The sequence below is a fragment of the Pezoporus occidentalis genome, unplaced genomic scaffold, assembly GCF_034315485.1.
Source record: "Pezoporus occidentalis ecotype Australia unplaced genomic scaffold, CSIRO_AGI_Poc_V1 ctg45, whole genome shotgun sequence".
Taxonomy (NCBI): Eukaryota; Metazoa; Chordata; class Aves; order Psittaciformes; family Psittacidae; genus Pezoporus; species Pezoporus occidentalis.
The window spans coordinates 6,466,340-6,478,908 of NW_026915780.1; the positions used below are offsets into that span (position 1 = coordinate 6,466,340).

Here is a 12,569-nt window from a genome sequence, read left to right on the forward strand (position 1 = left end):
TTATAAAAGCCTAATACAAGCAGCGAGGCTCCTGTGGGAATTCAGTTACCAGTACAACTAATATCCTGCGTCCTGCAGACCTCAGTGGCATGCTGTATTTATAAAATGGGGCTAATAGCACTGCCCTACCTCAAAGCAGCATGGCCAGAGTAAGTATATTAAAGTGTGGGAGCCCAGAGTGCTACTGGATAGCCCTGTGGCTCCTTGCTATTTACTTGCAATGCAAACTCCCAGAGCGGAAATTTAGTCCAAGAGAGCACAGCAGAGTCTTTTTATACATTAACCGCTGTATACTGCTCCATAACTTCACCTGGCACTTCACCCACATGAGAAATGACGACGTAGCCCCTGTCTTGGAGGGTGTTTATCTTGGCAGGGCCAAAGCTGTGCAGGTGCAGGACAGAAACCCTGAAGCCAAGGGCCGTGATGAAGTTCTCTTGCTGGTGGCAAAAGCACACTCCCTCTAACAATAAATATTTCACGTTTTTCCTTTATTTTTAATGAAATACAGAAATTGTTACCCCTTATGGCTTGCTAGATTCTGTATTTTGAACAGCAGCTTGTCCTGGGCTGCAGTTAAAACCAGCATTTCATCGCTGTAGAAAGGTCTAGACCTTACATATGAAGCCCCGTTGAGGGACATAGGTTTTGGCCTTGGTTGATTTTCAGCCCTTTAATTTAGGATTTTCTACAAAAGAACCTTGGAGACCTTCATCTATGCTGTCAGACCTTCACCTATGCTTGGATAGGCAGAGCCAAAGCTCTGGCTATCCAAGTTTAATTAATCAAAAATACAAGTGCAATCGAGCTTACTTGAGACAATGGAAATGGTTTTAAGTCTTGCCAACTTAATCTTCCCAGTTTGTCTCCTGACCTCCTGATAATCAAACCTCTAATGTAATTATTCAGATGGAGACAGTGTTTGTTTTTTATAACTTCCCTTATTTCCACTCTTTCCATGGTATTAGGCTACAGGGATAAACTCCACACATCACAACAGCATTATACTGAAGATGGAAACGGTCCAAACCTTCGAGCTGGACCAATAGTGAAAGGTTGTTCGGAGACTGTTGTAACACATTTGCAGTTAAATGCACTTGGGTGATATATATGGATCTTCTCATTTGTTTTCTGAAGCAGCTGTATTGAAGCTTTGCTCATGGAATTTTATTTGAAAGTCAAATCCCACAAACAGTTGCATAAATATGTTTGCACAAGTCCTTCAACCAGAACGCGTATGTGGCTTTGTTGATTTTGGACAAAGATTTTGGCAACAGGGATAACAACCCACCCACTCTTTTCTGAAGCAGCAGCAGGAGGGATCAAACAAGATCCTGTGAGCTCAATATAGTCATCGCACAGAAAAACATCAGTGGGATCCAGAGCCTGGGGAGGGACCCTCAGCTCTCTCAGGGGAGGCATTGGGTTACCCAGCCTTGTGCCAGGAGCACAGTCAAATGGCAAAGAGCAAATGCTCTGCCCTGACACTAGGCTATTCGCCAGTGGAAGTCAAATTCACATCCTGACAAAATCTGAGTTACTCTGCTGAGCTATCCCAGCCCTCCTCCAACACTTCTGGTATCTTCTAAAAGTTACTCCTTCAGGCAACTGCATCCTTTCCATGTGGGCCAATGATCAGGCCCTGAGTTCAAAAGCAGACTGCAGATACTGCAGGGTCAAGAGTAGGTTCAGCTTGAGAAAATGGAGCTTGCCATTAATGTTTGAGTCTCTAAGACCATAGAAGCAAAAATATATATTGTTGTGTGAAGTAGCATGTGGTGGAAGGAAAGGTGACAAGTAATTGTTTCAAATAAGAAAGGTGATCTTTAAGCCTGCTGAAATGGACGGAAAGGTTTCCATTAATTCCAGTGGGTCTCTGATCAAGCCCATTTTCTCTGCCTCTGTCAAGCACAATTCATGTGAACAAAATAGCCTGTCTTTCAGCTTCTTTTAACTGAAATTATTAGGTACCATGCTCTTTAACACATCCTTTCTTTTGCATTTGGCTACCAGTTACAATAACGGTGGGCAGAAAGGGAACAAAAAAGCCCCCAGAAAGAGCAGGGAGACAGACTGATTGATAGACCGGCAGATGGACAGATATGTTACACTTCTAGTTTAAAAAGTGAAATGACTAGTAATAAGCTGGTTACCATTCCCATAAATTCCACTTGAAAAGCACGTGTCCCTGGATCAATAACTTTGATGAGGTTTCCTGAGCACCATGTTTAAACTGTTGTCTCCTGGGTGGTTACAAAGCTAGTCGGGACATGGTGGACTTCCAAACTACTTCACATTGATAACAGAAGACACACCGTCACCAAAATTTCCCAGCACTTGAAAGTAGCACTTGTTCTGCAGTGTGGCACACCATGACCATGACCATGACCATGACCCCGACTACAAAAGCAGTTCATCTTTATCTTCTTAAATGACTTGCACCAATGTCTCTGCAGCAAGGTCAGAGGAAGGGAAAAAAACCCTCAAAAGAGATATGAAAGCTCATCTCAGAAGCACCCTGGGAAATTCAGGGAACAAACACTTGGTTGTTCTCGTTTTGTTCTGCTTCGGAGCGGGATGACAGAACTGGATGATGTGCCCTCAAAGAAGGTAGCTACTGAGACTTTTTTATTTGGGACTTTTATGTCCAGGCTTAAAGATTTAAACTGAAATATCGAACTTACTTTCTGCCTCGTGCTGTTATTTAGAGCCCTGCCTGGTGATGTTCTGAGTAATACGTGCTGAAAGAAGATTTCAGTCAAAGTTGTAATTTGAATGTTTAAGGTTATGAAATCTACAGGACTGTTGCTGTTGTACATAGCACAAAATAAACATCTCGATTCCAGGAAACTAAAGGAGACAGCTTGTGAATCGCTTTCTTAAGACGAAAAGGCTTCTGCAGAACTACTCTTTGACTTCTAAACCAGCCTGAATAGAAACCAAAGCAGCCATCGAGACTAAAGTTTTACCAGGTCAATAAAATGGCAGAATACATACGGCCACCAGCACAGACACTCTGCAAATGCAAATTTAATCAGTATATGTTGCTTAGAGGCACATAATAAAACCATTCAAGGGGATCACTAACTCTGCATGCCATCCGGTAGTCACTGCAAGTTCTAAACACCTCAGCTATTTTACTGGTGATTCCTCTAACAAAATACTAGATGCTATTAGTTGTTACTTCATTGCTAAATTTACTCCTTTTTTCCCTTTCAGTTTTTCTCTTGATGATCTGAAACCCTAAACTTGAAGTACAACAAAACTCGGCAATCTTACACTGGTAATTTACCGTTCTAAGCGTTTTTCAATCCCAGCCTTTAAAGAAAGTTACAAAATAAGCTCAACCATCAACCTAAATAATCAAAGAGACAATAATACACCGAAAAAAATGCTCAATTCTCAACAATTTTAAGGGGTATCACTGGCCTTTGACAACACTTCTAAATTACCACTTCACTGGATCTTTTGCCCAAGTACAAGCAGTCTACTTGTAATAACACAGACACTGACTTCGACTTGATTTATGTTCACAGGTTGATTTGGCTGGTTGCTGAGTGACAGCCCCCTCTGAGTGGGTGCGAAGGAGCTGAGTAAAATTGATATGAATAGTGGAAAAGAGATTTTAAAGTCATTTAGAAACCCCAAATACACTTAAAGGAACTCGTGCATGAAGGGGATTGCCAATGGAAAGTATTTTTTTCTCCTTCTCGACAGAAGTCTGCAGTACCAAGGATCAATTCATACCAAATTACTGCGATGGATGTAGACAGCGTGGCAGCTGGTGTCCAGACACAAGAACCACGAACAGGCTTACTCAGGTCTACAAAAAAGGAATGCAATTTGAGAGAGAACTTTCTCTTTGTTCTTACGAAAACTGGGTTTTCATAGGGAAACTAAGTGAGAACTTTTATAATCTTAAAGATTATTGCAATACTGGTATTTTTTCAGTTTCTCTCTTTTCATTTTTTTTCTGTCATTTCTTGGTTTAGTTTCACACTGTATTGTGAATAATGTCTTACCCTTAGAGTGCTTTTTCTCTGAAACATTTTGTTTCCTACGTTTCAACACACAACCACAAACGTTCAGCAACACATAACAATGGTGTTCAGATCTGCAAAAGAAGAGGCCCAGACTATCATCTCCTTGCTGAAAACATATCTACATTTTACTTCTCACTTGAAAGAATGATATGTCATCCCTTTGCACTACATGACAGATCTGAAGAAATACATCGATAACTGAGATCCTAATGTACGACTGAAGTGTCCTCCAGCACCCTTCCAGCTAAGTGCTGACCCACTCAGACATTGCTTCACTCAAGGGTATCTACGAGAGGTCTGTACACGCTGCTTGGTAAAATAAGCAGAGTATTTAAAAAAACCTCACTGAAATCTAACCCGATTATCTCATAAACTTTTACACCAGACCTATACATGGCAAGGAATAGCGCTGGTGTGGTAAGAGCAGCATCACAACTAGCTGTCATTAGTTCTTTGAGAAACTCGTGACGAAGTTATTCTGGTCAAGAACATATAGGGAGGTGGGGTGGATCAGGCTAGAGATAAGCATGGGCTTATTTCCACCAGTGGGAACTCTGCAACAGCTCACAGCATCTTTTATCAGCGGAGTGACACTAACTCTCTCTGTGTGAAGCACCAGCTCTCTGTCTATCAATGTGAAGTGATGCTCAGAGATAAAATGCTCTTAGGACCCTTTTCCTGGGGAAAAGGATCACTTATAGGGCAGCCACTTAGATTCTGGTTGCCCCTTCAATTCTACCACCAAAAAGAGTAGCCTCTTGTGCTTGTTGACCTCCAGCATGGGTAGGGTAGATGCTGTATATGGGTTTTTGATGCTTGGATGTTTAGAGCCAGCTGTCATTTCACCAGCAATATTCTGCGGCCCATCTGCACAGCTAGACTGCTTCTGCTGCTTCATTAGTGAGTACAATGGGTTTGGGGAGGAGTCTACAAAATATGGAATTCAAGTGTGAAATTATACCCTTAGAGATACACAGATTCTCCTACGACACTGAGATACAGGAACACTAAATACAGTGAGCTAGCCTGGCACTGAACCATCAGCTAAGTGTTAACACCAACATTCCCAGGACTGAGGTGCACTGTCTTCTGAGTTCTCAGGTGAGCCCAGGCATTGCACAGAAGACAGGGATTTCCTCTTCAGCAGACACATAAAATGTACTTCTATGAAAGGAAAAGGGAAAAGGGGGATGGCAAAGAAGAGCCATATGGCTGATCTGAAAGGAAAGCATGTTTGCAACAACACTGAAACATTAGAGGCATTGTTCAAGTGCAGTTCATCCTTGCAAAAATATTATCCTCGTCATGATGCCAAGGTTGGTGAAAGTATGGGCTACTTGCCATGGAAGTGCTGGGTATTTAGGCTAGACCTGTCATGGGGCTTATTTACTCTCTGCGCCCAAGATTTCAGACACACTCAAGTGTAGTGTTCATGTCTTGGCAGAGACTTCTCATTCATGCATTTTCTCCTGGTCCCCTTTGAGGAGTCTTCCTCCTCCGACATTGCAGCGGTTGAAATTTCATTGCTTGCTGAGAAAACCAACACTGATTAATTTTATCCTACTTGCATGGAAGAGGTAAAGTATGCAGGTCTCTAGCCAGGGACAAGGAAATCCCTGCTGCTTACATGCCACATTGAATAAGCAGCCCATGGTTGAGGCAGTTGGGCTTCAACAGTCTTCATGCCAACCGCAGGAAAGAAGCAATTAACCGTAGCAGCATGGGAAGAAAACAAGCAGTAATGCAACACATTCGCTTTTGATTAGAGAGTATTTTCCTATAAGACATAATATTCCACAAGGAAGAATTCAGCTGTAGTCTTACATTGACACACCCCAAATTATTAAAGGAACGTGATTGAGGTTGCAAAGTTAAGCCTCAAAACCTAGGGCAAAACCTAAATGAAAGTTGCTCGTGTTGCCTGAAAGCCATTGCTCACCCTGTGTACGTTCTGGTACAGTCTTTAATTGCATCACTGCAAACTACTTTTCCCACAGGACCTTCACCTCATTCAATGCACAGAACAGACAGTGCTTACTTAATGAGCGGCTATTCAGTGTTTCGTTTTCTCCTCTGGTTCAATGTGTGGCCCTAGACTTTTTTTTACTGCACATCAGTCAGGCCTGCTCTGAAGACAGAATGATTCATTTCCCCATAGACCTTTCTGCGGCATTCTTCACTGTACCCTTTGAATACTTCACATGTATTCATGGATCCATTTTCACACCACCTCTGGGAGACAAAGAATCCAATTTTACAGATGGAGAACTCACACATATGAAGATTAAGGTAAAAAGTATCCATTGATTGGTGCAACTTGATTTTCTCTGTATTTAACTTTGTACACTATTCACTCTGTTCAAAGCCAATCTTCCCTTTGCTTCAGCTGCAGATGTTAGTTCGGAGACCCAAAAATCTCAAGGCAGCTACTCAGAAAATGAAAAACGAACAATAAGAGGCCAACTGTGAAAAACTCATTTCAAGTGACTTGCCTGCAATCATGTAAGACCTATCCCTGCCCAGATCCCTCGTGTGCTATTCAATTGCTTTGGCCATGAGACCATTTCCTTTGATACTGCAAATCCATATTTAAATTTATCACACACTTTTTTACCTCATGCAATAAATGAGTCAGTCGTTCTAACCTCCTTTATTAGACAACCCAGTTTCACCCCCAGACTAACTCAGTCTTTTGTATTGACTGCTTTAGGGCTCCTGGGGAAGGGAACTAAGCCTGTGATATATAGAGAGATACGGATTGAAGCTGCATAGGCAGCCTTAATTCAAAATCCATCTTAGGTGCTCATTGCTTTAACACATATTTTTCATGGTTAATTTCCTAAGCTTTTAAGGAACTGTTAAACTGGAGAAAGAAAACTGCTGTGGACCAAGAGAGAAGCTCTTACTCATTAGGAAGAGCTCACACAAAAGCTGGGAACTTTCAACTTGGCAGCTTTATCCTTTTATTACAGCTTTTCCTGAGCTCTTTCCTAAATTTTCTTTGAAACAGAGCTCCGTCATGTTGACACCCATATCAGCAGAGCTGAAACAGAGGTATCACTGTATCCACTTGTGCTGCTGGGAGCTGGGAAAGGGAACTGTAAACTGTTAGCTGATCATTCTCAGTTCCAGGGTCTTGCTTGACCATGATTTTCCATTTCTGTTTTCTTTCACATTCCATCCCTAACTTCTTGCCATCTTTCCCAGCAGCACTGATTCTCCATTCTAGGTCCCCTAAGACGAGCAAGTTCCCTCCACTTCTACATTAAATCTCAATCTTTCTAGATAATGGGTCCCAAATCCCCCATCCATCTGATCCTGGGACTTGTTCTACACTGGTAAGACAGTATGCAGCAGTACAAGTGGGATATAAATTTACAGCATTCCAGCAGCTCTGCAACAGCTCTCCAAAAGGACATCCTTTGGGAAACATCTGCTTAGACTTTGCATCTCAGTCTGAAGTGGCTAGTTTCTTTCAGTGGAGGAAAAAGCATTCAGAGATCCTCAAGACGGGATCCTTCCCTGAAATGTAACCTTGATGGCCTCTTTCCTTTATGAAGATGTATGGGTAGATAAGTTGCTGCAAAATAGAATTAAAGCTCTATGAACTCCCCCAGCAACATGTAATGTAACTAACCTCATCTGAAAGCAGAATAAACTACCTCACGCTTAGCTGAACATTAAAGCTGTAATAACTATAGTGGTGTTCATTCACCAGTGCTCATTCCTGCAGTGGACTGATGCAGCTTCTCTGTCTTTCTGCTCAATCCTGGCTCCCATTTTCAGCCTGCTGCTGAAGATAGGTAGATAGATTGATAGATAGATTGATAGATAGATTGATAGATAGATTGATAGGTAGATAGATAGATAGATAGATAGATAGATAGATAGATAGATAGATAGATAGATAGATAGATAGATAGATAAAGTTGGGGAGGGGAAGGTTATAACACAGAAAATATCCAGCATGGAAAATTTAAGTCTATACAACTGTGGGAAAATCTTAATCTTCTAATGTGCAGTATTAGGCAACCTTAATAATGGATGGTGCTCCCCAGGCCCACTGATAACAGCAACCCTTACTCAGAAGGTTTGGCTTTGGGAGGAGCTTCTTTGTTATTTATTATGTACTGCAGGGCCAGTTCTGCTGTGCCTGCTGATGTGTTAGGACCTTGATGTGTGAGTAGTACCACCAAATTCAGAAGGCTTAACTGGAAAATTCAAAGAAGATGCTATCTTTGAGAGCTATATGGGAATCAAAACACAAGCAGCTTCTTGTCCAGAGGGTTTTGGGGTTTTTCAGCCTAAATATAGAAACATAACACAGCAGAATAAGAGGGATAAGAAGAGAGACTGAATAAGATTCATTCAGTGTTTTGTATGATTTTTTGATCTGTAATAATTAAGCACCTCTATCTGCTTATCAGGGATTAATATTGCCTTACTTTCCTTGAATTCCATTTTGTTCTTACATTATGCATATTCCACATGAGCATTCTCTCAATATTTCTGGCACAAATAGGAGCCTCTTTGGTAAGGACTCATAAGGTTATGAATGTCTGGACAGCCTGAGCAATGAAAGGCCATTTGGGGCCGAACCATTGACCACAGCTTTAACTTGCCAGGAAGGATAAAACATAAAATGTAAATTAGGTACTAATAACCCATTTTCCTTCTAAATCCTTGGTACAGAGAAGCAGCATGAAGTACAGATTACGCTTTGAGAGTGATTTTGGAATAATTTGCAGTTAAAAATATTGTATAGGACCTTGTATTGTGGCCTCAGAAGAGACTGAATTGTGAGTTGTTACTGCTCCCTTGAACCCACTTCAGTCAATGGAAAGTTTCATTGGCACCTGGATTTGTTGCTTTGGGTAGCTGCCTAGCTACCAGCAAACCCCAGCACATAATACTGTCATCAGGGAAAGAAGAATGTGCAGTCCAGCAAGCAAGACATGCATGGAAAAGTACATTTCTCCCAGCATGTTTTGCAATCTCCATGCTATTCCCTCCCCATCTTCCTTTCCACTGATCTCATCTGTGGAGATGAAGTAAGAAGAAAACGTAGGAAGTAGCGTTTGCAGTGCTAGATCATTCTATGGCCAGTTGCATGACCAATATCAGCCTTAACATAGCTTTGACCCTGTCAATGGGGCCAACCCTTGTGAAAAAACAAACGTTCAGCTCATGGGGGGACTTCCCAGCAGCCTTCCAGTACCTAAAGGTGCCTGCAAGAACACTGGAGAGGGACTTTTTATAAGAGCAAGTAGTAACAGAGCCAGCGAAATGGCTTTACCCTGCCAGAGGGGAGACTGAGATGAGCTCTTAGGCAGAAGCTCTTCCCTGTGAGGGTGCTGAGGCGCTGGCACAGGGTGCCCAGAGAAGCTGTGGCTGCCCCATCCCTGGCAGTGTTCAAGGCCAGGTTGGACACAGGGGCTTGGAGCAAGCTGCTCTAGTGGAAGGTGTTTCTGCCCGTGGCAGGGGTTGGAACTGGGTGAGCTTTAAGGTCCCTTCCAACTATGATTCTATGATACTGTTCATTAGTCAAGGAATCCAAAGGCAACTTGAGGTGGGTTTGGTGTGTTTCGTTTACACAATGAATTTGCTATTAAAGCTCTGACGTTGCGTTCTTTTAGCAACAGTGTGCACTGAAGTGTTGGGAACAGAGTTACACATTATGCAAGTCGCAACACAATACTTCTGTTGTGCTGTTTTCAGAATACGCATAAAGACACGTTCTCACGTGGGAACCCCAGCCTCCACATTACGTAAGAAACCTCGAGTCTTCAGCTGCCCCTTTAGCAGCTATTGTTCTTGTTCTGTTTGCCGCAACCCAGCTATGAGGAAATGACGAGTTTTCCTTTGCTCAGCTGGGACCAGGACTGTCTAAAAATATAACTTATGGAACTCGCTTCTTGAATTAATTATGTTCCAGGTGAAAAGAAACGTGAAATATGAAACGGGACGCCCATGTACTTGGCCTGAATGAGATCTGTAACTGCTTCTCCACCCCATGGCACCCATCTCTTATGTGAAACCTGGAATCTCGCTACCTTTCAAGAGGTCTGTATGTCTGATTGAAGCTGTTCTACAGCTCACTAATTTCTACCATTCTTTACACTTAGAAAATAAGAGTTATAAAAATTAAATAAATACCTCGTTTTGGCCTGCAAAAAGGGGAAAGTGTTAGCAAAGAAGACTGTGGGAGAACTCTATAATTCACCAAGATATACTCTGGGTTATCTGACAGCCTTAAGTGGGAAACTCCATGGGAGTATTCAAACACTCCCACGTATGCATTTTAACATTGAAAGTATGTGAGCAGTGGGTGCAGCACCCTGCGTACTCCACTCAGCCTCTTTACAAGGGGAAATCAGTGGCTACAACACTGATAACAAGACTTAAAGTAGATCTCTGCTCCATCCTTACAGAATTGCCTTGCTGGAATAGAGATCTGCCTGACACATCTCCCTGAGGAGCAAAGCAGGGAAAGTGAAGTCCTGCCTCCTCATTCACTCTTCCTGTTATTATTTTGTAACATTATTGCTAAAAAAGACCATTTTACTGTGCTAATTCCTAATCATGGCACAGGACAAAGATCATACGGAGAGGAGCATGGTGTTAGGCGCTGAATAAACACAGAAAAACAAGGCAGTCCTGCCATGGTGAGTGGAAAGGTTTAGAGAATATGAATAAATATTCATTGCTTTTGGGTGCCTCTTGGAGACACCTTCCAAGCCCCCTCAGATTCAACCTCTACTACTGATGTAGGAAAAGGGAATCATGATTTATTCAGGTAAAGGAGGAGACTCCTTAAAAACACAATGTTCTGGCAAAACAGAAACAGACTAAACAAGCCTCTTGAAGAAATACGCACTTGAGAAACTACCCTCATTTGAAAGATCTGGTTTTTATCCTTCACCCATTACATGGGCTTGTGGTACAGCAGCATGCAGGAGATACATCATGTGATAACTCAGGGACACAAACGCTGTAAGAAAATCAAAGGTACTGCAAAAGTAAGCAAATAAACCTTGAGGTTACAGAGAAAAAAGGCAACAAAAAATCCACAAGGTCTGGTCTGGTGCATGTTATCATTATTAACATGAATCATGGCTTCACGGTCCTTAGAGGAGAGCTGATGTGCCTCCCCATAAAGCAGATCGTAGGGGCATATTTGTTACTAGCAAAGGACAAGCACCACAGTTGGCTCTCATATAATGATCCAATGGCAGCATTTAAGTGAGCAGAATATAAACATCCAGGCTGGAATTTGGCCAGGACACTACATTTAACATCCTAGCCTTGATAAGAAATGCCATATAGGCTGCAACGTCCAAGCAGAGCATACACAAGCCAAATTAAAGGATCTTATCTGATATTCCCACACACAACAAACTACATAGACCAGAATTCACAGTCCTGTGCAACATCAAGTATTGAGTCAATGCTGTCTGCAACTGCCACATGTGGCACAGCACTTGGAGAAAATCTGTGGAGAAAAGCAAGCGTGGTTTGCCTTGGAGGGTCCCAGGTTATGTCCCATGGGGAAAAAAAACCCTGTCTGCAAAAGGCTTCTCTTGCTCTCTGTCCTGTTGGCCAACTTCCCACGTGTGTACCATCATGCTCTCAAACGAACTCACTCATAACGTGATGACAGCCGCCCCATTTCTCGGATGCCAGACTTTGAATGAGAGGAAATGAGGGTGTTTGGAAGGCTGTCACCTCATCCTCTGCCAAAGACCAAGAGGATTTTCTTCCCTCTTTTTGTTTAGGTGTGGCCAAACCGCTTTTGAATCACATCATCGACATGGTGAGCACAGCTGACTTGCCTTCTTTTCCCCAGAATCAATCTACAGTGTTCAATGAAAACAGCTTGTGCAAATAGAGGCAGCAAGTCAGCAAAGATATGACAGAAGGGAAACAGAAGTTCTAGCACAAATAAGAAAGCTGGTTTTGGTTACCCTCACCAGTCAGGACAGATTACATCAGTAAGGGTGGTAAGACCTGGCTCTAGTACGGAATAATCTGCCCGCATCCCTCACAAATGGTATTTGCACTGAACAGACCCAAAACAACATTCACTTTGCCTTAGGTGCCTGTGTTGACACACTCTGATTTCATCCACTCGGTTGCCTGGTCCTACCCTTGGCACAGCCTCATGGTAATACTCACATTGCTCTACTCAGAAAATTCCCCACTGCATACATCACTGTGAAAAGACTTACAAATATTAGAAGATACTCCAAGAATTCATATAAAGTCCAGTGATTTCACTGGGAACTGTGATACCGCGGAGCTCTCCAGATGAGACAATGCATTGAGTTTAAATGGCTTGCTTCTCTTTTGTTCACAATTCAGCATCCTCGTGGCATTTTAACTTTCGCAGCTTCTTATCAGGTTTTCCTGTGTTCTTCCCTCCAGCCTTCCCATAATTTTCTGATTAAATAACTGAAATCACCTGATCAGCCATGTCTTTGAGTCCATGCTCAGACCTCGAAAAGCTCAGGCCAGGGCCTCGCTTAC

At 42.4% G+C, this 12,569-nt stretch overlaps 1 protein-coding gene across 1 annotated transcript in view; it reads right to left on the reverse strand.

Moving 5' to 3' along the window:
* GRK5 (G protein-coupled receptor kinase 5) overlaps nucleotides 1-12,569 on the reverse strand; it is a 163,784-nt gene that overhangs the window by 65,439 nt on the left and 85,776 nt on the right. The window lies entirely within an intron of this gene.